This window comes from Octopus bimaculoides, chromosome 9 (genome assembly GCF_046866305.1).
Source record: "Octopus bimaculoides isolate indiv1 chromosome 9, ASM4686630v1, whole genome shotgun sequence".
Classification (NCBI taxonomy): domain Eukaryota; kingdom Metazoa; phylum Mollusca; class Cephalopoda; order Octopoda; family Octopodidae; genus Octopus; species Octopus bimaculoides.
Genome location: NC_142936.1, coordinates 49,755,543 through 49,782,683, shown reverse-complemented (window position 1 = coordinate 49,782,683; position 27,141 = coordinate 49,755,543). Strand labels below are relative to the sequence as shown.

The window sequence follows — 27,141 nt, the reverse complement described above, 5'->3', positions numbered from 1 at the left end:
CATTGGGCCTCACCGAGGCGATAACTACTGACCGAGACCTTTGGAAATGTGCTGTGCGTGAGAAGACCCGGCAAGCCAAGTAAGATCGTTGCCAGTGCCCCTGGACTGGCTCTTGTGCGGGTGGCACATGAGATGCACCATTTTGAGCGTGGCCGTTGCCAGTACCGCCTGACTGGCTCCCGTAGGATTTTCGAGTGAGATCGTTGCCAGTGCCCCTGGACTGGCTTGTGCGGGTGGCACATAAAAGACACCATTTCGAGCGTGGCCGTTTTCGTGCGGGTGACACGTAAAAGCACCCACTACACTCTCTGAGTGGTTGGCGTTAGGAAGGGCATCCAGCTGTAGAAACTCTGCCAAATTAGATTGGAGCCTGGTGTTGCCATCCGGTTTCACCAGTCCTCAGTCAAATCGTCCAACCCATGCTAGCATGGAAAGCGGACGTTAAACGATGATGATGATGATGATGATGATGATATATATATATATATAGTGCCTTGTAGGCAAACTGAATTAAAAATAAAAGTTTAGTACATATACAATAGGTGCAGGCATAGCTGTTTCTAAAAAACTTGCTTCCCAACCACATGGTTCCAGTTTCAGTCTCTCAGCATGGCACTTTGGGCAAGTGTCTTCTGCTATAGCCTCAGGGCTACCAAAACCTTGGGAGTGGATTTGATAGACAGAAACTGAAAGAAGCCCATCATGTGTGTGTGTGTGTGTCTGTGCTTTCCCCCCACCATTACTTGACAACCAGTACTGGTCTGTTTATGTGTCTGTAATGTAACAGTTCAGCAAAAAGAGACCGATAGAATAAGTACCAGGCTTTAAAAAAAAGATAGAATAAGTCCTGGGGTTGATTTACTTCAACTAAAACTCTTCAAGGTGGTGCCCCAGCATGGCCACAGTCAAATGGCTGAAACAAGTAAAAGAATTAAGATAAGCATGAATTATACCAAAACACAGTTGTATTTCTGAGAACCTGTTGCATTTATAGAGAAGCAAACTGTCAGTTAGAAGATAAATACTGAGTGCAGACAGTATTTGAGGACACATGCATTTCTAGTCATTATTTTATTTGACTAATTTTTATTGAACTTCTATTTCAGAAAATAACAATGACAATCCCTATACTTACTAATGAAATGAAAAGGCATGCTGAGATTTTGGCTTTGAAGGCTAAGCATGGTGATTTAGAAATTTCTCGTTTCCTGAAAGTTGCAAGATCTTTTGTCCACAAAATTCAGTGTGAGTTAGAGAAAGAAGATGGAAGCATATTACCTGTACCAAAACATTAAAAAACATTCCAAATGTTCAGGAAGTTAAGCAAAACATTGAAGACAATACAGGAAAATCAATGAGGTCAATTGCAAAAAAATTTCATGTGCTGGACAAAACAATCAGAAATGTTGTGCATGAAGACATCAAATACAAATCTTACGTGATGAGGTGAGGTCAAAATAAGAGGAAATTGTTTGAATCAGATCCAGAAGACTTTTGAACAAACTTAAAATTCCATCAGAAGATGGTGTGATTTGGTTTTTCTCAGATGGGAAACTTTGACCAGAACCAGAAAACTAACAGAAGAAATGACAGATGGCTATGTACAGACCCTTCTAATGTTCCAAGAGTAATGCACACGAAATTTCCTGCAAATGTCATGGTTTTGGGTGTTGTCAGCAATGAAGGACATGTGATGCCTCCTCACTTTTTTTCACAAAGCCTTAGGATGAATGCTGCTGCGTAAATTGATAGAGTTGTTAAGCCTTGGATCAACAGTGTATGCAATGGAAGGCCTTATGTCTTTCAACAAGATTCTGCACCATCACACAAGGCTCAAATGATACAAGAATGGATGGCCGACAATTTGCATGATCACACCACCCCCAACATTTGGCCTCCTAATTCTCCAGATCTCAATCCACTGGCCTACTATGTATGGAGCATCATTGAGAAAAATGTTAACAAACACCCCCATAGCATCAAAGATTCTTTGAAAACCACCATAGTTCAAGTCATGTCTGATATGAACAAGGATCACATAATCTAAGCTTGTAAACAATTTCAACCCCATGTTATTGATGCTTATGGTGGGTTTATTGAATGAAATTATTAAAATGATAATTTAGCTTTATTGTTTATGTTATTTTTATAAAAATACAGTTTTTTTTTCTCTTATTATATAAGCGCTTTTTTTAAACCCTAAAATCTCTCCTCAAATTCTGTCTACACCCTGTATATAAATAAGAGGAAGTGGAACTGACAAAGATTTTATAGCCCATCAAAGCCATGAGGTACAAAAACTTGTTGGAACTACACAGAATCCACATTTTGTTTCATTATCATTATCATAATCATTCTTTTAACATCCACTTTTCCATACTTGTATGGCTCAGATGAAATTTCTTGAGGCAGATTTTCTACAGCTGGGTGCTCTTCTTGTCACCAATTTCACTTGTTTTCAAGAAAGTAATATTTTCCAGTGGCCCAACATGTTTTTTTCGCTGAGCACTGGAAACAAGAAATATACTTGCATGACTGATGTTTGTTTATCAAGACAACACACACACATACACACATATACACAAAGATATATACATATATGCAAGCGTGTCTGTGTGATAAGAAACTTGCTTCCTAACCACATAGTTCTGGGTTCAGTCCCACTGTGTGGCACCTTGGACAAGTGTTTTCTACTATAGCCTCGGGCCAACCAAAGCCTTGTGAGTGAATTTGGAAGACGGAGACTGAAAGAAGCCCATTAATAAATATATATATATATGTGTGTGTGTGTGTATACGTATACATTCTACATGTGCCTTCTTTGTCTCTGTGTTTGTCCCACCATCACTGCTTGACAACTGGTGTTGGTGTGTTTACATCCCTGTAACTTGGCAGTTCAGCAAAAGAGACTGATAGAGTAAGTACTAGGCCTTAAAAATATGCCTTGAGGTCAATTTGTTTGACTAAACCCTTCAAGACAGTGCTCCAGAATAAAAATATATATATATATATATATATAAATATATATATATATATATATATATATATATATATATATATATATATATATATGTGTGTGTGTGTGTGTGTGTGTGTATATATAATAAATGAGAGAAAGAGAAAATGGAATTCATAAGATTCTTTATTATAAAGAATCTCATGATTTCCATTTTCTCTTTCTTTTACTTGTTATATACTCTATGGATATGGAGGAATTCCTGAAGTAAATCCAGTGGCATTTATATCCATGCGGTTGGTGATATCAGGTAACCATAGACAGTGAACATGCTTTAACTGGCATACCAACAGGTGAATACCCAAACCTAAAATAATTATGTGTGTGTGTATATATATATATGAATGTATATGTATCACACCACGTGTATTACACGCGCTACTAATAGTTTCGTGTACATGACAAGTACATCCATCAGAGCGCCTGATGAATGTACTTGTCATGTACACGAAACTATTAGTAGCACATGTAATACATGTGGATTGATACGCATACATTAATATTGGACTCTCATAAGATGGAGTACTCTTCTTGACCTTTTTACACACATACACACACACACATTAACTTATATCATTTTGTTTGATTTCTGCTTTATGCATCCAGGTGTAGGAAGTTAGTAAGCTTCAAGAAGTCCATAGGAGGTATACAAAACAACTTTCAGGAACAATAGTAGTTTATTGACAAAATCAAACTAAATTCGATGACTGGCACCCATGCCAACGTCGTCTCCTTCATTGGACACTAAACTCGGCTTGCGAATTCCTGTTGAGGCAAGCGAAAGTGAAATCGTGATGGCACCTGTGCCCAGCGTCGCCTTCCTGGGAAGTGTAAAGACATTCGAGCAAGATCGTTGCCAGTGCCACTGAACTGGCTTCTGTGTAGGTGGCACATAAAATACACCATTTTGAACGTGGCCATTGCCACTACCACCTGACTGGTGTGTGTGTGTTGTCCTTACATTACAGAAAATAAATAGTATTTTATAACCCATAGCCAAAAAATTAGCTTCACTTCTCTGTTGGTTGTTATCCATGTTAATTCTATGTTTAAGAGAAAGTGAAGGGGCATGGCTTGGTGGTTAGGGTATTCAGCTTACAATCTTAAGGTCCTGAGTTTCATTTCTGGCAGCATGTTGTATCCTTCATCAAGATGCTTTATTTCCTGTTCCAGTTCATTTGTCTGGCAAAAATGAGTAGTACTGTATTTTGAAGGGCCGGCCATGTCGTATTCTGTGTCATGCTGAATCTCGCTGTAAACTACATAAAAGTTACACGTGTCTACAGAGTGCTTGCCCATTTGAATGTGAATTTCATGAGCAGGCTTGAACCCTCTTCTTTGAAACTGACAGAGTGCTAATATGTGTCAGAGAGAGAGAGAGAGAGAACGATAAAGAAATAAGAGCATTAAATGACTAAAGGACTAAAAAGGTTCAATAAGAAGCAGGAAAAAAAAATACAAAATCAGTTTGTCTTTTATATATATTACAATATTTAAAATGGATAGTATTGTAACTTGGACATTTTATATGAGAGACAGTCTTTGTATAACTAAAATCCAAGCAGTCTCTTCTTTGCAATAATAACTTTCATCATTGATTTCCCTTGATGTTGGTTGTCTGAAAGATTGTTACTAGTGTAAATTTGGAATTATGAGTTGTAAAATTTATGTATATTAATATGTGTGTGTGTGTGTGTGTGTGTGTGTGTGTTGCCTTGTCTTGATATCACGTGATAGTTGTAAGTGAGTGTCACAGTCGTACAAGCAGTCATTCATTTCCAGTATTCTACAAGAACATGTCTGGTCATGGAGAAATATTACCTTACTTGTACGTGTAAAACATTGAGGGTCAGAAACAGGAAGGGCTATTAGTTATAAAAAAAAGGGGGCCTCAGATAAACACTGTTTGATCCGTGCAAGCATGGAAAATTGGATGTTAAATGATGATGAGATATATATATATATATATATATATATATATATATATATATATTTTTATCATCGTCATCGTTTAACGTCTGTCTTCCATGCATGCATGGGTCGGACGGTTGACAGGAACCAGCCAGGTAGAAGACTATCCCAGTCTACTATGTCTGTTTTGGCAGGGTTTTTACAGCCGGATGCCCTTCCTAACACCAACCACTCTACAGAATGGACTCAGTGCTATTTACATGGCACTTCACAGGCAAGGTTACTTTTGGTATGATTTTTACAGCTGTATGCCCTTCCAAATGCCAGCCACTTTACAGTATGGACTGGATGCTGGATGCTTGGATCCCTATCTCCAACTACTTTGCAGCGTAGACTGGGTGCAATTCTTTTCATGTCATCAGCACCAGAGATATTGTTTGTCAGGGACCCTCTATCGTGTGTCAGTTTGTTCATATACATACATGTGTGAGTAAAAACTATCAAAAGACTTGCAAGTGGATAATCTTTACTCACTTTTATTCTTTTATTCTTTTACTTGTTTCAGTCATTTGACTGCAGCCATGCTGGGTCACCGCCTTTAGTTGAACAAATTGACCCCAGGACTTATTCTTTGTAAGCCTACTACTTATTCTATCGGTCTCTTTTTGCTGAACCATTAAGTTACGAGGAGGTAAACACACCAGCATCGGTTGTCAAGCGAAGTTGGGGGAACAAACACAGACACACAAACATATACACACACATACATATATACAACAGGCTTCTTTCAGTTTCCGTCTACCAAATCCACTCACAAGGCTTTGGTCGGCCCGAGGCTATAGTAGAAGGCACTTGCCCAAGGTGCCACGCAGTGGGACTGAACCCGGGAACCATGTGGTTGGTAAGCAAGCTACTTACCACACAGCCACTCCTGCACCTATCGTAGCTGGAAACTAAAAGAAGTTTGTCGAATATACATGTGTGCATGTGTATGTGTTTACATTTTCTCTTCTGAAGATTGAAAGCTACAAGCAATGTTATTTCTCCATATTTCTCCTCTACAATCTCAACCTATTAAACCCTACATGAACACACCTATTTCTTTTTAGACCCTTTCTTTCCTGTACCCTCTTAGACCCCACACTTAAGCACCTCACACATTTCTTCCTCCTTACAACTCTGAACCACTGCAATTCCAGTACAACCCATGTTTTTTTTTTCTTTTTTTCATTTTTTAAAAATATTTTTTGTCCTTCATCCATTAGCTTACAGAGGTCTTTATGGGGCTGTGAAGGTCAAGGGCACAGTACTGGTCGTCTGACTCAACCATCAAAGAAAACGATTCAAATTTGCCTTCAGCTGCTTAATTCTGCTTGCAGCAATTTTCCTAACAGCAAGTTTCATTCTTGGATAAATGTTTTACCATTAGCAATATAACTCCAGCTGTAAAAGCTATTACTTCAGCAATATATAAATTCTTTAAATCTATCCTCTACATGTCATTATGAGGATTGTTTTTTAACTACACACACACACAAACACACACATGTATGTGTTTATGCTTCTGTTCTTATACAGGTTTCAGCCATTGGGTTATGCTCATGCAGGAGGTTTGCTTTCTAGTGAATATGCAGTTGCATTGACCCCCCCCCCCTACTTATTTCTATGAACATTAAAAGAGTAGACAAAATAAGTGGGGTTTAAATTCAAAATATAGCTAGGTACTTTGGTTGACAAATACACACATACACATGCACATACGTATATATATATATAAATATATATATATATATATATATATATATATATATATATATATATGTATATATATATATATATATATATATATATATATATATATACACACACACACACACACACACAACAGGCTTCTTTCAGTTTCTGTCTACCAAATCCACTCACAAGTCTTTGGTCAGCCCAAGGCTATAGTAGAAAACACCTTCCCAAGGTTCCACACAGTGAGACTGAACCCCAAACCATACGGTTAGGAAGCAAGCTTCTTACACACAGCTGTGCATATATATATATATATATATATATATATATATATATACACACACATATATACATACATATCTGTTGCTTATTTATATGTAATATGTATATACATAGGTAGATGTAGATAGACATGTAGATATAGCAATAGTTTGCACATGCAATAAATAACAATATATTTTTGAGAAATGAAAATTACTGGATGCTGTGATTTCAAAAGAAGTTTTGTGAGGTTTTTTGTTTGTTTAATTCCTATTTTACTTACATGCTTTGTAGTCCTTTGATATGTGTGTATGGAGTTGAGTGGTGGTGGGTACAATTGCTACCATTTACAGGAATTCTGGAGCATTTATATAACAATAATGAATTAATTTGCATTCCTGCAGAAGGAAATAATATTGGAATATAATCAAAGAATGCATCAGACACACCTCCGCCTTCATATATTTTTATTGCCCTCTTTTTCACTCTAACTCATAAAGGATTAGTTTAATTCTTAATTTTACTAAACATCCCTGATAGATACAGATATACATGCGTGTATGTATAACATGCAAATATACTCACACACATACACACAACCATCCAGATCTAAGCTGTTTCCTTTGATATTGATTAATATATAGATATTAACTTAAATTTGAAAATGTCAGCAATTTAATTTGATTTTTCTTTTGTTTACATTAGAGAGAAAATTGCTTGACTCTTTCATAAATGTATTTAATGTGAATTTGGCATACATCACTTTTCTGTTTGATGGTAGAACCATGAGTATGTGACAGAGTCCTTAATTTAGAATATTTTCAGTACCAGAATCCTATCCTTTCTCTAACTCCTTTTCATGTTTTCAGAGACAATAATTGCTTTCTCTATAAATATGTACAGGTGTGGCTGTGTGATAAGAAACTTGCTTCTCAACCACATGGTTCTGGGTTCAGTCCCACTGTGTGGCACCTTGGGCAAGTGTCTTCTACTCTAGCCATGGGCCAGCCAAAGCCTTGTGAGTGGATTTTGTGGACGGAAATTAAAAGAAGCTTGTCGTGTGTGTATATATATATATATAGAGGCGCAGGTGTGGCTGTGTAGTAAGAAGCTTTCTTCTCAACCACATAGTTCTGGGTTCATTCCCACTATGCAGCACCTTGGGCCAAGTGTCTTCTACTATAGCTTTGGGCCAGCCAATGCCTTGTGAGTGGATTTGGTAGTGGATTTGGAAACTGAAAGAAACCCATCATATATATATGTGTGTGTGTATATATGCATGTATTTATGTTTGTGTGTGTGTGTATGTATATATATGCATGTATTTATATGTCTGTATTTGTGTGTGGCTTTGTGTCTGTTTTTGTCCCCCTCCCCCATCATCACTTGATAACCAGTGTTGGTGTGTTTACCTTCCTGTAACTTAGCAGCTCAGCAAAAAGACCGGTAGAATAAGTACTAGGACTTAAAAGTAAGTTCTGGGATCAAGTTGTTCACCAAAAACACTTCAAGGCAGTGCTTCAGCATGGCCGCAGTTGAAACAAATAAAAGAAAGAAAATAATAAATGAAATATTTTGTTCATTATTATTATTTTTATTTACTTATGTCATTTCATTTGTTTTCCAACCAGCATGGCTTAGTCTAGTTGTTTCGTCAGTTCTTCATTATTTAGGTATTGATATATCGAGAGCGAGTGTTCTGACATGGGAATTTATATTTGCAAGAAGTGCAATTTGTCCATAGTGGGGTATGTCTTATATATTTTGGAGTAGTTTTTCAATGGGGAGAACCATTTGTTCTTCTCCAATAAAGACCTCTTCCCTAGTCATTAAATGTTTTTCCGTCGTATATGTGTGTGTGTGTGTTTGTGCGTCTGTGTTTGTCCCCTCAACATCGCTTGACAACCAATGCTGGTGGTTTACGTCCCCGTAACTTAGTGGTTTTATCAAAAGAGACCGATAGAATAAGTACTAGGCTTCCAAAGAATAAGTCCTGGGATCGATTTGCTCGACTAAAGGCAGTGCTCCAGCATGGCCACAGTCAAATGACTGAAACAAGTAAAAGAGTAAAGAATAATACAACATAGCTCACACTTTGAATTTTATCTACAGTACCCCAGTACCTGTTGTAAAATGGTTAGGATTGGGAAGAGCATCCAGCCATAGAAACTATGCCAAAACTGAGACAGCTAGTCATGATATTCTGACCATGGAAATTTTTCTCCAGTAAGAACTTTCACAGTTCCATTTGAATTGCTAAACTCATGCCAAGACGGACGACGACGGTTCATAACCTCAAGTTCTAATATAATTATCTTCAGCTGAGATAATTTGACAATTTACCCAATTTCTAGCACATGGTCAAATGTCTCTTTTATGATACAATATTCCCAAAATATTGAAGTGTAAGGAAAGAGATATTACCAGAAAAGTAATAGGTGTTTCTCCTTTCAAACTTGTGAAATATACTAAACATTTAGATTCTCTTCTATATTGAGATTCATTAAAATCTATGCTTAATTTCTTGTAACAATGTAACTAAAGTTACAAATTGCAATTTTCGCTGTAGTCATTTAATTTTTCCTGCTAATATTTTCCATTGTTTAAAAATAACAACAACAAAAATAGATGAATTATATTACTTAACTCATTCCATGATATTTCATTTCTTTCTTTTTCTAATTTATTTTGTTTTCAATCTCCCAATTGTTGGTTTCAGAAAATTCAAAATATTGAGAATTTGTTTATTTATTTATTTGCAAATTAAATTTATAGTAATTGATGAGGAAACTTAAACTAATATTTTATTTATTGTGATTTTATTTAAAATTATGGTTTTGTTATTTTATTTCCTGTTTCAATATTTTGCAATTTTTCTTGAAAATATTCTTACCATGCAATTTTTTGATGTAACATCTAATAAAAACCTGTTAACTCCAATCATTTTTATTTTTAATTTAATTTCTCCAGGTTTTTAATTAAAAATTTGTAGTTTTGATGGATCAGCATTAAAAAGTGTTTCAATATTTTCACAAAAAATTCCAGTAAAAACTTTGATTAGCAGCTGATGTTATTTTTTATTCCTTTATTTTCTGTCAGCGTATGAGAGATTTTGACATTAAAATAGCAAATTTGAACAGAAAATAAAACCATTCTTTAGCAAAACAGCATTATCCTCAGCTGACTAAAAAAAAGTGAAGGAAATTAAATTAATGGATATATATATATAAACATTAGCAAGAGAAATAAATAATCAATTTTTGCTCTTCCTAAGTATTTAAAGGCTTATACCCCTCTAGGGGTTGGTTAGTGTGCTAAATACCTAGCCTTTTTAATTAACAGTGATTGTTAGGCAAGCAAAGCTGACAGCTTATCACTCACAATCTATCTCTACTGAAGTTAAACCCAGTCTTGAGCACTAATGGAATACCAGTTTTACAGTATTGTTATGGCTGAACCTTCTATCATTTAAACCAGTTATATCTGGCCTAAATATTCTATGTTTTATGTTCAAACCAGCTAGATCTGGCTTTCTACACCTACCCTATAATGTCATTCTAAATTAAACAATCACATCATTGAAATATCAAAGTTACAAGATAATGCATGATTAACTCAATGTAAATCAATCTAAATCAACAAGCATTACATTTGATAGGTTAATCTGGATGCTAAAGGGTTATAGTAAACTTTCTAACCTTTTGGCATCCATAAATAGCGTTGTCTTAAGGCAGGAGCACTGTAGATAGTTGCTTGGACACTTAATAGGTTTAGAAGCCAAATGATAATCTATGTATGCTGTAGTTTTGTATGTCAGGGCATTAAAAGTACATTGCTTTGCACCAGGGACATATGATGCCTTTATGATGGCCTGATCTGTTGGTCGTTAACTGTCTAGTTTGTGAATACAGTGCAATGCAAGAGAAAGAATATGAACTCACAAACCTCTGGTTGATAGTTTGACACCTTACTAACACAGCTATATCTTGTTTTTTAATCTATAATTGAAAGATCTTCATTTCATAATTTGTTATACTCATAATTTTTCATATAATTTCATTTATTCTGTTAAAAAAATAACTTAAGCATCTTTATGAAATAGGTAAATATCAAAACTTAAAAAACAGCAAGAGTAACACCATTATTGAAGATAATGATGTATGATGTTGATACTGAGATCCAGTTACTAAAGAATGAAGTATTGTATATTAAAGTACAACATTCTCTCTTGGCATTAAATTCTGCACCTAAGCAAGAGAAAAACATGTGACAGCATGTTATTGAAGTTAGCTATGGAACTTGTTTGACCATTAACATCTGATGATGCAACTAACTATGTTGTAAGTGTAAATGGCTTAATGAAATGGCTTGGAGGCAGAATTTGTTCAAGTAGAGCTTCCCAATCTAAACATTGGACAAAAATTTAATCAATGTAATCCTTGACAACATGAAATCCTGATTGAAAAGTATCATTCCAGTTGATGTTGTTGCTGTTGTGATTTACATTCACAAATAAAATCTTGCGTAAAATAAATAATCTATATTTTCATTCGTCATCATAATTATCATTCGTGTTTTGACAGCCTCTCATCACCATTGTTAATGGTGATTGGGCAGATCTGTAGAGTCACCTTTTATCAACTTAATCTATCATCGGTCAATTCCTTTGCTAACCTTAGATCTCTTAAATCAATCCTAACTACCTCGTTCTAGATTTCTGTTGCTCCACCTCTGCACTTGCTATCATTTATCACTGAATTATGGCATTTGTTTAGTTACATATCTACCATTCTGCCCCACCCCTCCCCATTCTACATCTCTTCACAGCCATACCAGTCTTTTCCTCTTTGATTCAACTTCTCAGGGCTTTAATTTGCATCTGCTTTCTTAGCCTTCCTCTAATTTTAATTTACATTGCTCAACCAGGAAATTACATCGTTTTCATCTCATTTTAACCTGTTTAATTACAACTTGTTCTGTCTCAGTTTTATATGATATCCAACTCTCACTGTGCAATCTGCACTAATTGTCTAGTTTCTTCCTGTTCAATGTAAATGAGTCTTTTACCCTCATATGGTTTCGTCATCTGTTTCATTGTCATACTTTTTTTGTTGACTTTCAGTTATTCGTTTCATTCAAATTCCCATCTTTTTGTTTTGTTTTGTTTTGTTTTTTTTTCATATTTTTAATTTTACGTCTAATAGTTAACCAAACAAGATGCATTATTTAACAGGTTTGAAAATTGCCTCAGCATCTGTGCTTGTTTACATTTGTTTTTGTAAAGCTGAAGCAAGTTTCTAACTGTTAAATGATTAATTCTATTAGGCAAAGACTACTGCTATCAATAGAAAAAAACATTTAGTTGCTGTTATGTGATGGCTGCTAGCTTAGTGTTTGTTCAGACTATATCATTGAGGACTAGTTCATTTTAGGGAATAGGGATTTTTATATGATTCAACTAATTTTATATTGAAATAATTTTGGTGCAAAGTCAGCAATTTTAGGGTTGAAGATAAGTCGATTACGTCAACCCCAGAGTTCAACTGGTATTTGCTTTATTGACCCTGAAAGGATGAAAAGCAAAGTCGACTTTGGTGCAATTCAAACTCAGAATGTAAAGATGGATTAAATGCCAGAGTATTTTGCCCAGCATGCTAATGATTCTCGCTGCCTTAATAATAATGATAATTATTATTATTATTATTATTATTATGATAATAATGATACCCTAATGTCACTTTGATGGTTCATGCTGCTTCCTCACTCAATAATAATAATATTAGCTGATGCAATGAAACCACATTGCATCTCACTTCCCATTTTGATGGCCTGAAGGGGAACTACTCTTCCGCTCATAAAACGTTTGATCGTTTACTTCTGTACCATTATTAATTAATTCCTACAGGTTTGACTAGGATTATTACTGAATATTGTACCCATTTAATCATGAAGCGGCAAACTAAAGAGGTTGCCTCTATGTCTCACTCAACCTGTTAGAAACAGCGGCCAAATCTCTCTCAAATAACTAACTACCATCTTAGATAAGAACATACTGGATAATGTGAGTTCTGGATGTATGGTGCCTGTCTATTAGTCATGGCTGGGATACTGTGTGTGTGTGTGTTTGTGTTTGTGTAGGCATGGCTGTGGTGTTAAACAGTTTGCTTTACAACCACAAGATTTTGTATGACAACCTTGGGCAAGTGTCTTTTACTATAGCTTCAGGCCTTGTGAATGGATTTAGTGAATAAAAACTGAAAGAAGCCTGTTGTATGTGTGTTCTTGACTTTTCATAATACAACCGGATGGAGCCTGGTGTTGCCATCCGGTTTCACCAGTCCTCAGTCAAATCGTCCAACCCATGCTAGCATGGAAAGCGGACGTTAAACGATGATGATGATGATGATGATGATTAGTGTTACTGACACACTAGCAGTGTCATTCATTTCCAATCTTCCATGAAATCATGCTCAGCCATAGGGAAATATTACCTTGCTTGAAAGCATAATGGTTGGTGACAGGAAGGGCATCCAACTGTAGAAAATCTATCTCAACAAATTCCATCTGACCTATGCAAGCATGGAAGAATATATGCTAAAACAATGAATTTGAAGAAGATAGATATATATATATTTATCGATAAAGTACTGAAATTGTGATGATTTGGGGTCAATAACTGATGAGGAGTAAGTGTGTCCATTGTGTTTTTTTCCTGCTTAACATTCATTCCTTCATCTTTTGGAGCCACATTTTACTCTGCACATTTTATCTATACACATGCACCCACACACATGCATACACACACTCACACACACACACACACACACTCACATATATTATATATATAAACCCTGGGTCAACTCTCAAGTTGACTTGAAGCTAAACAACAACAATCATGGAGAGTTGATTTTATCATAATCGTATTGCTCAAGAGAATAATAACCTATGTTCAAAGTTTAGCTATTTATGGTAATTCTATTCACAAAATAGAAAGAAACCATCCGCATTTTGTTTTTGTAAATGTCTTGAGCAGTTACACTCACAGTTCCTTTTTTTTTCCATATATCTTTACATCTGCGGGTGACACGTAAAAGCACCCACTACACTCTCTGAGTGGTTGGCGTTAGGAAGGGCATCCAGCTGTAGAAACTCTGCCAAATCAGACTGGAGCCTGGTGTTGCCATCCGGTTTCACCAGTCCTCAGTCAAATCGTCCAACCCATGCTAGCATGGAAAGCGGACGTTAAACGATGATGATGATGATGATCTCTTCTTTTACTGTTCCTCTCATACAAATGCAGCTCCATGTTCCTCCATTAATTGGTGCATTTAAATACTTTGAAGCTTTGTTTTAGTCTTTTTTTTTTTTTACCTTCTCTTACTTGGTAACTAATAGTATAATTTTTGGCAATATGACAACCAAATTTCAAAAAATTTTTCTTGAAGATACATTTTCATACAAGTTCAGTTCTCTTTTCAAAGATTTCTATTCCTATTCATGTAATTCTAGAATTATGTACTTAACTGTTTATTTTACATGTATATTTGTATTTACTGACTATAATTTTAAATGTATTAAATACAGAATTTTATGCATAGATATATATATATATATATATATATATAGATATATTTGTGTACGAACATATTAAAAAGAAATATTTGGTATTGTAAAGTGGCTAATACAAAAGAGTGTCACAAGTGTTTCTTTTTGGTTGTTCTTTTTGTCTTCCCATTCTGAGTTCAAAACCTGCTACAGTTGGTTTTATGTTTCAACCTTAATGAAATAAATCCTAATGATGTAGCAGTAGTTTTATTTTATTGACCAGTCAACTCAGTTTGTTATACCTCATCTCTATAAAATTTGGTTTAGAACCTAATCAAAGAAAAATCTTGTGTTGAAAACTTATAAAGCCAAACAAGCTAAGCACACATTGACAAGATTAAAAAGTTTGTTTTTAATAACAGAATTAATAAATATTGACAATTTAATTCATAAAACTCTAAATCGAAAAATTAATTATTTTATAAATGAAGTTGTCAGCATCCATCAATTATGTTATTAAAAACAAATTTTTAATCATTTCTTTATGTTCTTATTTATTTCGGCTGGTGTGTGTGTATATATATATATATATATATATATATATATACACACACACACACACACACATATAACCAGGTTGTTGTCCATGAGTCAGAGTAAAAGCATACTCTTAGAGAAATATAGCAGTTATATTTTACATTGTCAAGTGATATGTTACCAGTTATGGCATTTAACTGGTCAGAATTTTGCTGATGTTATCAGGCCGACTATTGCACTTGCTAATATCAATGACTCTTCAAACAAACTGTCCAGAAGCACACAGCCTCTTTTATCATAGAGGTGTGTATAAATATATAATAGACCTAGTTGGCTCAGAGTTGGTAAAAAGAACCAAGATAAAATGTGAAAAGTTACATTGTCCAGAAGGGAAAGAAGATTGATGTCACCTATAGCTAAAGGTTATCAGGTGTGTGTGTGTGTGTGTGATTTTAGTTCAAATGGCAATAACCATGATACCAAAACAAATTTCCATTCCTGAGGGCAGCAATGAAATACTTCACTTTTAGTTATATATGGTGGTTAAAAGATGGAGGAATACTATACAAAGTCAACATCACAATAGCTTTACTTGGCAGAGGGGAAATTCATACAATCCGGGTGCTTTCCTGAACTCAGAAACTCAGATATTTTGTTGCTACTCTTAATGCATTATTTTAGCACTGTGCTCATCCCCATTTTGGAATTAGAGAATGACAGGCATATATACACACACACACACCTGATCCTCTTCAGCCATTGCTGACATTGTTCCATGGAAGGCAAATTTCTCTCCCCACTGAAAAATGTTATAATGTTGCACCACATTTTGTTCTTCTTTTTTCTTTTTTACCAACACTGAATCAACCAGGTCATACATATATACCTCCAGCATAAAAGAGGTTCTGTGCTTCCAACCAGCATGTATAAAGAGTCATCAGTATTACAGCCATAACCAGTAATATACTGCTAAACAATGTGTGTGTGTATTTATATATATATATATATATATATGCACACACACACACAGATTTGTTTCTTAAGCTTAGTTGTCAGTGAAGGGTTGTTAACATGTCACTTAAGCACCTCACGCTATTAGTAAAAGCATAAGCATTCCCATTTCACCTATCATAAACACTATATCTCTGTAAAACAATGATCTCTATAAAACAATGATAATAATCATCATATCATTTCTTTTCCAATGACACTACACAAGTTTTGCAAGAAAAGGTGTTAGTTCTCTAAAACGTAACTAATTATGGAAGATCTTTATTATTACTGTAAACTGCCTAGTTTAGACTAAAAAATTAGCATTTGAAATTCTTCAGTTCTATTTGTAATATTTGTTTAAATGTCTGCTAAGAATGAAATAGCTTTAAAATCTTGTCATTTTACCAACCAATGAAAAACAATGCTATAAAACTAATAAATGCTCCAAACTAATTAACACTACAAACTAACGAACACTTAATTTTTTTAATCTTTTGAACAATACAAAAACAATTTTTTTTAAATGATTTTGTAATGAAAGCCATCTTTCATCTACTGTTTTGGGGTTTTGTTCTTTTAAATTAGCTCATCTGTGTAATAAACACCTGTTGAATTGAGTACATAGATACAGTAGCAATTTTTAAAAGATACAGATAATATACATGAGAAAAATTAACAGCAAATTCTTCAGAGATAATATTATGGATCCAAAGATGAGATTTGGTGGTTTAATAGTTCTACTTTCCTTTAATGTTAAATGCATTTCCACAAGAGCAAAGTCTATTTTGAATCACCAAGACCTCTTCTCCACACCTACCTATTTATTATCCATTACCTTGACTTCGTTGCTGCAAAGTCTATTTTGAAACAGCGAGAGCTCTACTGTAGCCCTGCTGATTATCCATTACATCAATTTCACTCATAAAGAAGCCTTCTTATATAAGATATTAATCTTTAAAATTTTCTGAAACTGAATCAAGTATCACAAATCAATTTACTTAAAGAAAATCTCTCGGGAAATTGAAATATCTGAGAATTCTTTGTTCTCAGATATTTCAATTTTTCCCCTTCTCTCTCTTCCCTGTCTTTCTTTCACATATGCACACACACACATACACACACACACACACATACACATACACACATGATCTTCAGAGCAAAGCCCCTGATGAATTGTAAAGTTAAGAAGTTAAGGATCTTAAAAAGTGTAACTTTAACAAAGTGAATATAAAACCAACTCTCTCTCTCTCTCTCTCTCTGGTAGATTTGTATGTATATAACAAAAAAGAAAGAATGATTGTTGTAGTTACTTTAATATGTGTTTCATGTTAGTTTGAATTGTAAGGAGAAAGTAAATTTAAGATTAATGATGATACAGAAATGTTTAAACACCTAAAGCTAATGTAACATAGATGTCTATCTAATTTTTTCTTCATATATTATGCTAATGAATAGATTGGACAGTTGGCTTAAATACTTACATAAACTGATGCAATCAAACCTTGCCACAGGCAATATATTGTGTAATGAATTTTAAATGTGACACATTACATCAGTGAATTTATAGGAAAAATAGATACAGCTCTAACTTTCGTACTTGTGTATTAAGATTAAGAAAGTAAATAACTTGAAACATTACTTTTAAGTTAATTATTCCAAATAATCAAGTACTTAATGAAATCATCTCATGATATTAATACCGGTTAATACCTACTAAACTGAATTGATAATGGTGAGAAGATTATTTTGTTTCTTGTTTTTTTGTTTTTTTAAAATTACATGGGTTGGATGGTTCTTTAAATTCACCATTTTATATTTGCTGGAACAAAGCAGTTACTTGATATGTATTCATTTCTCTATTTGCTTTTCCATGCATGATGAATATAAAGTACCTTGTACAATGTGTTAAGTGTTTGGTATTGACAACGGTATCTGGCCATAGAAACCTACATAAAAGTGAAATATGGTTCTTCAAAGAACCTAAGTGAGCATGGCATCTTAATGTGTACTGACTCTGAGCATGGCAACCTGTCTAACCCATGCCTGTATATAGAGCATTACATAAAAATGACAATGGTGGTGGTAGCAGTAGTAGTTATGACTATTTTCTTAATCTAAGCTATAATGCTTTTAGCTATGAAGTTTGAAGAACAGAATTGTTCTAGATTAATTATGTGATGCAAAAGTTGTAATTTTTATTGGTTTCAGTCTTTACCGTAAATATTCTGTTGTGTGCTAGAGTAATGCACATAAATTGTCTTGCTTCTATTTCCTCAACTGGTAAAAAGTTTTTTTCCTCCTTAACTGAATGGTTTTCAAACACAAAGCACATTTAATTACTCTAACTAAAACCATATCATCAGTGTTAACTTGGATAAAGAAGGTGGGCTAATATCAAAACTAGTAGAACATAAGACAAAATACCTAGTAGTTTTTAGTTACATTCCTTTATATTCTGAGTTCATACCCTACTCAGATCCATGTTGCCATTTTTTTTTCATTTGAGACCAATAAAATAAATATTAGCATATATATAATTGACCATACTAGAAAGGTGGTACCCCAGCTTGGATATGGCCCAATAACTGTGTCATTATTAAAAATAATAAAAAAATTTCTGTGTTTGTTTTAACTTATTAGCATTTAAACTGACCATTATCTGGCTCAAATATTCTCCTGATTTTATGTTAAAACTGTCCAGATCTGACCCCTCTCACCTACCCTACAATGTCATTCTAAAAACATATAATCGCATCATTAAAATCTTGAAGTTATGAATGTGAATGAATAAGTTTTACATTTGACAGGGTAATCCAAATACCAAAGGATTAAATGAATAAATTGAAGTCACTAGCATATGAGCATTTAGACAAACAAACACTTAGTTCAAGAGTAACTCACAACTCCTGGGTCAAATACTTGAACTGTGTAGCTATACTTCTTTAGTTTAATTCCCAACTACCCAGTCATAAGTTCAACACCTTAACTATGTAGCTATATTTCCTAGTGTAGAAATTTCTAGTGCTTTCATATTTCAACCAGGGTAAGTCAAATAATGTTCTATTTGATTTGAGAACCAAATAGAATTTGGCTAATGTTGTATGGTTGTGGGATTTCCTTTCGTGGCTATGCTATGCAATTGACCAGCGTCCATTTTTATGTTTACATTTGTACCTGAAATGAATTGATTAGCTGCAAGCAAGCCAAATATTGCATTGTTCTCTGTGTGTATGGATGTGCACAGCGGTGGCGGTGGTGCTGCTGCTGCTGGTGTGAGAGAAAGAGGAGGTGAGAGCATTTGGGAAGAAGCTCCTATATTTTGTCATTTTCAAAATAGAAGTTCTTCAACAACCTTCTGCTCCCTCTTTCTTCTGCAATCCCCTTGCACAATTAATTTGCCCAATTGTGGAATGCCAACAAAGATTTTCTCTTCTCTAAATTTCCATTTTAAATAGGGCTTAATTAGGTGAAATGTTTGCATATGGACCACACTGCTGAAAGCCTGGTATATTGGTTTTGCTTCTGCCAGCATCCAACTCAGAATGCATCTTTCTGCTTTAAGTATTGCTTCTTCACACTGTCTACTACAATATTTGTTTGTTTGTTTTTTATTGCCATGAACATGGTTATGCAAGCTAGCTGTATTGGTTAGGGTTGTAAGGAATCGTGGTTAGGCTACACAAAATATTACACTGTATGCTTATAACTAACAGACATTGAATAAATCCTATCTTAAAGGCAACTGATTTTATTTGCTAATTAAGCTGAGGTAGATAAGTTGATGATAGAAAAATTACTGCATTTGAAAAATATGAAAAGCTACATACAACCATAGCCATCACTCACAAGCAAGTATGACCTAGTAACATGTACTATGCTTTTGCTAATTGTTTTTTATTCTTGTATAGTTGTGAGCAGACATAGACATACTCTGGGAATTTCGTCCCTCTGAACTGGCACAACATTGAAGATGTGGCTTCTAGAAGAGAAAACTGCACAAGCAGTCAGCTGGGACTCATTTTCATCTTCTCAAAGATGCAACACACCACCCAGTCCATGAATCAAACCTACGGCCTTCTGGTCATGAGCCTAATATCTAAGCCTGTAGGCCACATGCCTTCACTACAACCACATATATAAAATGTAAAAAAAAGAATTCAAGACACAACAATCAAACATCCATCAAATCACAGTGTATCTTCCTTAAACAAAAAAAAATTATTGGAGAATATGGTTCTAGGTGCACTATACCTGAAAAAATATGATAGTGATAAATGAAATACTTTTAGTCAGAGATTTAATCAATCAGATCTGCCAACTGGTCACAGGAAGCTTTTAGTGAAGCTTATTTGGTTGTCAACATTCAGACAAAACCCTGATCTCCTTTTCATCTAAATTTTTCCTACAGACACTGATCTTGCTATGTACACTTTGGTCATCAGTCACATAAATTTCCCCAATGAAGAAGGAGGGTCTATAGAAGTCATGTGCATTGTCACTCTCGATAAACCCTTTAGCATTTAAACTAGTCATATCCAGCCTAAATATTCTACCTGTTTTAGTTTCAAGTTCATGTCTCTCACACCAGATCATCTCCCTCTCATCAGATCATGTCTCTCACACCTACCGTATAATATCATTCCAAAAATATGCAATCACTCAATTGAAATCTTAAAGCTACAAGATAATGTGCAATTAATTTAAAGCGAAGTGAATGAATAAGTATAACATTTGATAGAGTAATATAAATGCTAAAGGATTGAAAGAATAAAAAAAAAAAAACTCTCTTTATATCAAGGCTGATGTTGTTACTGTTGTTTAGCCCCAGGTTAACCTAGTTTGAGAATACCTATCATCAAAGACATTCTAACCATGACCATCTAATATTATTTTTCAGGCAAAAATCCACATTTTCCAAAGCCTTCCTTCCCTTTTAATACCTCGGTGTTAGTCATTGATACAGAGATTAATATCGGGTTGTTATTACTAGACCTAGTAATGTGGGCACTGTTTAACCCTTTTGTTACCATATTTCTTTTTGTTTCAGTTAATTTTTAAAATAATGGAAAATTTTTAAAAATAACTTTGACATTATAAGGTTGTTTAGGAAGAGCATTCAGACATAGAAACTGTGCCAAAGCAGTCACTAAAGCATGATGCAGTCCTTTGACTCTTCAGATACTATCAAACCATCTAATCTATGCCAGCATGGACGATAACTGTTAAAAGATGATGCTGTCATTATTAAGCTGGTATAACATGGAATTTTGAAGGGCAGTTTTAAAATTTAAGGCACTTTAATACAGAATTTGTGTCCCAAAGCTTGTAGCAGTCACAGACACATTGATTTCAAAAGGAAAAATACTGACAAACATGAGTTGGATCATTGAGAAGTTCACTTCAGATAAACACCTCTTTTAGAGGAGAGAGATTTTCATCTTTTATTTCTTCAAGTGTCTGGACTATAAAATAAATACCAGCTATCATTTTTCAGCTCTGGTTAATTTGCAATGCTTCTTACCAAATTTCAGAAAGTGGAGCAGAAAGTATTAAAAGTATTGTGCTTACAAAGAAGACAAACCAATCAATATATAAAGTTTACAAATTGCTGCCTTACTATTAGTGAGGGCTTCACTAGTCAGCTATCTCCTTTTAAGCATTTTGTATTCAACAATATCTTATCTTCAAACACATTTTCCTCTTTCCTCTATACATATTTACTTTCAACTATGATTATTATTATTATTATTATCATCATCCTTCCTATTTTCCTACAAGTTGAGTCAAAGTCTAGGAAATTAGCTTGCAGGATGAAAGGGGTGGGGTGGGGTGGGTATGAAAACGTAATTAATAACCACTGTTTACATCCAGTGATGGAATTCATAATGATTTAAAACCATCTTCAAAAGTTGTAATAAAAGAAAATCTCCAAACCATTTGTATACATCAGAAGTGTTGCTGAATCTTTCTCAATCACTCTGAGCTGAAAAGCATTTTACAGCCAATCTGGGGGTTAGGGAGACAGCATGGGATGGTAGCTGCTTTGATTGGGTAGGAATTATGTGGTTTGGTTTGAGAGATTATAAATTATTCTGGGATTCATTGTTCTATCAATATTATCAATAAAGAAGGACAGAAAGAGAAGAATAAGTGTCTCTTTCCCACTGATCACTTTCTATCTCTTAATAATTCCCTTCCCTCACGCATTTCTCCTTTACCCATGCCCACCACCACCTCAGCATAGATGTACAAATACTCCTTCAAATATATAAACACTCTCAAACATTCCTGTAAATACCAATACATGCACACACACACACACACACACACACACACACACACATATATATATATATATATATATGAACTCAGTGAAACACACTCACACATACAACAGCAATTACACACACTCATACACACATGTTCATACATGTAGCTCGAACAAGTATCCTAATCCTCTTTATTATGCGGATCTATCTTCTTTATATTAATATACACACATACACATCCTCATACTCTCACATATGTGTACACACAACCTCACAGATTCATGCACCCTCTAAATACACACATTCTTGCATAAATGTATATTAAAGGCCAAAGATATCTGCAAACACTAACTCACTTTTTTGACACAGACTCATATATATATATATATACACACACACACACACACACACACAAAGGGAGAAGGCCATATATATATGCAAATGCTTAAATGTATATTCATACGTGTACTGTTGTGTGTGTGCATATATAAAATTTGCATATAGACTAGTATGTGCATGTATATATGTATGTACATTCTTGTGCACAAGGGTTCATTTTACGTGCACTCCTGTAAATACTTTAGCTTATTCACGCGCACACTGGCTTTATGTATACATAGCATTGAGAAACAATGTTTACACAAATACTATAATAATGTACATACAAACATTAAATAATACCTCTACACATACTCTAATAATCACAAAAATACATGAACTCATGGTATGCAAACACACACACTGACACATATATGTGAATACATAATCAATCCATTCTAATGCTCATATATATATACAGTACAAGAACGCTTCACATGAAAAATGTTATAATAGTCAATAGCATAACCATCCATCCAATCAACCAAAATGTTCTCCTCCTCTCTTACCACTAATTCCATGCAGTCCAACATATCATACCCTTCCAGCTACATCAACCTTTCATCTGTTATATTATATAACATTTCTGACTCATTTGACTGGCGATCATCTATGAGAGGGGAGACTAATCTCATAAACCACTTTTTCCATTAACGTTAACAGCTTATTCAAAAGCTTAATGAAATATGTGTCTCTCTACAGCAATTAATCTGCTAAGGGCCAGCTTATCTCAGAAATAGCCCAAAGTTGTAAGCAGAAAGATTACCTAATTTAGTTCAGAGAGATAAACAGAAAGAGAGAAAATAGGAGAGGCATCAAGGAGGCTTAATATTATACATGTCATCATCAGAATCTATTTTTGTCTAAGAATTTTCATATTATTTTCTGAGCCTCTTGTAAAAATCAACACCTTAACGCTAGAATCTTTTGTTAATTTTTTTATTCTTTTTGGCATCAACTTAATTATTGTTGCTTTTGTCGCCATTTTATTATTATCATCAACATCACAAATATCATTTACCATCAGAGTGAAATTGTGCTACAAATTCAATCCAATTTAATCAGGAGGCAGAGCCCATGTCAGTGCTTGATAACACATCCAAAATATCTCTGGAATGTTAAAAGAAAACACACACACACATGCGCACACACACGCACGCACACACTCACACACACACACAAATAGGAGCAGAAAGCAATTAAATTCATGTCTAAGGAAGAAACAGAAGAGAATTCAATGTTTCGGGCTATGGCTCTTCATCAAGGAACAGGAAATAGAGTTGAGTGACGTTTTTTCAATATATTCAGAGTTCAGTCCTTTGCTGAGATACAAGAAACAATATAGAATAGCATGTTAGATAATGGCTGAGAGAATTGATAAAGTTAAATAATGTTTCTCGGTTGAAAAGATGATCCATTCAAAGAAATCGGTGAGAACTATATTTTTGCCTACTGTGTTAAATCTCAAAATTTAGCCCTGATTTCCATGCTTATGTAAATACATGCATGCACACATACATACACACATGAAGTATGTGTTCTTAGAGAGTGCATGCACACAAACACATGAAAACATGCATACACACACACACACATACATGGGTTCTCACCTGTACAACATTCAAATGTTGGACGGAATAAATTCTTTCATGTTCGTCTGCCTATATATATATATATATATATATATATATATATATATATATATATATATATATATTACTTTCTGCATCTCTCTCTCTCTCTCTCTCTCTCTCAAGGTGAGAAGTAGCTTCAAATAACAACTGACTCAAACTATTACAATTCATTCCAGCATAGAAAGCAAATTTAAAACAATGTTATATGCACACACACACACACACACACACACACACACACACACACACACACACATACATACTTAAATTCATACATAGTTGCAGCATTGTGTGCAGAATTTGAACCCCACATCTGCTTTAAAATATATATCTGTGCTAGCCACTAACACCAAAGTGACATCACAACGTTTTACCAGCAATGTTAGTAGGCTTCAATTAAATAACAGCAATTACATACATGTAACCTGTCAATTGAGTTCTCAGTCCAGACATGCAGTAAATAATCACCATTAATGCAATGTTCTTTGTGAATGTGCTACCTTTAAGATCATATGTTCATGCTCATTTGTGTGTGTATGTGTAATTTATATATTCATTTGCAAGATCTGAGAATAACATTGTAAAATACAAGTATCTACATTCACATTCAAATATACACAAGTGCGTATACTTATAATTTCAACACATACCTAGGAAAAGCCCTTTACACACATATTTATGCAGAGACACACATATATCATACATATATGTTCATGTTTGTGTATGTGTGTGTGTGTATATATATATATATATATATATATATATATATATATATAATGTATATATTTCAATGTGTGCGTGTGTGCTCACACACATATATATGACTGCATACAATATATGCTTATGGAAATTTAGATATAAAAATAATTTTATAAAATTCTAAGTTTTTACAGACACTTGTCTACAAAGACATGCATACACACACACACACACACACGTGTGTAATAAGTAAGATAAAAGTAATTGAATGAAGAAATAAACAGGCAAGCACAGCTATGCAATGGCACATTTGTGTCCTTAACATATCCCTGAACAGATAGATATGGAAATAAAAGTACATGCATGTGCATGCGTGTACACACACACACACATGTGAAAATAGGTTTTTCCATACAGCTAAAAGTATAAAGAAAAGAAAAAAGTTGAAAATGAAATTTAAGAAAATTTACTTTATGAAAAAAATTATATACATTTACTTAACTGGTTTCACTTTTTTTTTTTTTTTTTTTTTTTGCAATTTCAAAAGTAATAGAATATAGAGAGTTTTATCACAGATGTTTTGTATGGTAGTTTTTCTCTTGAAGATTTCCACACAACACATTACAGTCTCAAATTTTAGTTATAGAAAAAAGTAGTTCAACCCTCACCAAAATTCTAAACTCTAAAGCATTGTTTGGAAATTTTTTATGAAATCTTTGGACAAGCAAAAGAAAAAGTAAAACAGGATTTCCAAATTATGTGCTGAGGTCATCAAAAGATCAACCACCAGCTTGCTGTTCACAGAACTACTAATGAGGAATTTGACATCAGCATAACAATGCTTAAAATTTTTTTAACATAATGTCTTGTTAATAAATCTTCAAAAGAAGAACAACCACATTAAACATTTGTGATAAAACTTTCCATATTCCATTACTTATGAAAATCAAAACAATAAATTTTCTTAAATTGCATTTTCAACTCTTTTATATATATATATATATATATATATATATATATATATATATATATATATATATGGTAAAGCTTTTATTTCAAATGTTATATTGAAAGATTAAACTCAAATGCAGTCTTCTGTGTTCAGAGTTAAATCATTTATTTTTCTTATAGTTATTATTTCTTTGTTAATATTTCTTATTTCCTTGTTAATCCTTTATATCTAATTTGCTGCCCTAATATTCCTAAATCTATTGTTTTGCAATCTTCTTGGCTTCATCTTCTGAATTAAATCCTGTTAGTGGTATATTAAGTGCTATGTTTTGTAGTAGGTGGAGGCGCAATGGCCCAGTGGTTAGGGCAGCAGACTCACGGTCATAGGATCGCGGTTTCAATTCCCAGACCGGGCGTTGTGAGTGTTTATTGAGCGAAAACACCTAAAGCTCCACGAGGCTCCAACAGGGAATGGTGGCGAACCCTGCTGTACTCTTTCACCACAACTTTCTCTCACTCTTTCTTCCTGTTTCTGTTGTGCCTGTAATTCAAAGGGTCAGCCTTGTCACGCTGAATATCCCCAAGAACTACGTTAAGGGTACATGTGTCTGTGGAGTGCTCAGCCACTTGCACGTTAATTTCACGAGCAGGCTGTTCCGTTGATCGGATCAACTGGAACCCTTGACGTCGTAAGCGACGGAGTGCCAACATTTGTAGTAGGTAGCAAAGGATCATGGGTATGTCATAACCAATAAAAATCACCATTGCCAGGTTTAAAATGAGTTACTGTTAACTCTTATTTACTTGTATACTATATTTGACATGCACTGTATCTGTGTATTCTTTTTTCAGTTTATATTTTGCTATCAATAAAGTTTTCATTGTTCATATTCTTATTTTTTATGGAATTCTACATAGGATGGTAGTGTTATAAGCAAATATTTTTCTGTGTAGTTTTCTTTCATGTTCTGCATTGTAATGTGCTGCAATGGCTCCTTGTAAATGTTTGGTCAACCAATGAGAAAGTGTGGTGAATCATCTAAAAAGCACTAATTCGGAATAAAAATGGATACAGTGTAGTAAGAACACTTTAGGTCTGACATACAGTCTCCCTAATACTGATGGCACAGTAAAATTTACTCATTCCCGCTCATAAAGTAGGAAGAGCATCCAGTCATAAAAGTCAAATACATGACAATGACAACCATGT

General features: G+C 34.2%; 1 protein-coding gene and 1 pseudogene across 18 annotated transcripts in view; both read left to right on the top strand.

Annotated features, from left to right (window-relative positions):
• Positions 1 to 27,141, top strand: part of LOC106868354 (N-acetylated-alpha-linked acidic dipeptidase 2) — a 1,035,601-nt gene that overhangs the window by 816,004 nt on the left and 192,456 nt on the right. The window lies entirely within an intron of this gene.
• On the top strand, positions 1,418 to 2,162 carry LOC149134153 (uncharacterized; annotated as a pseudogene).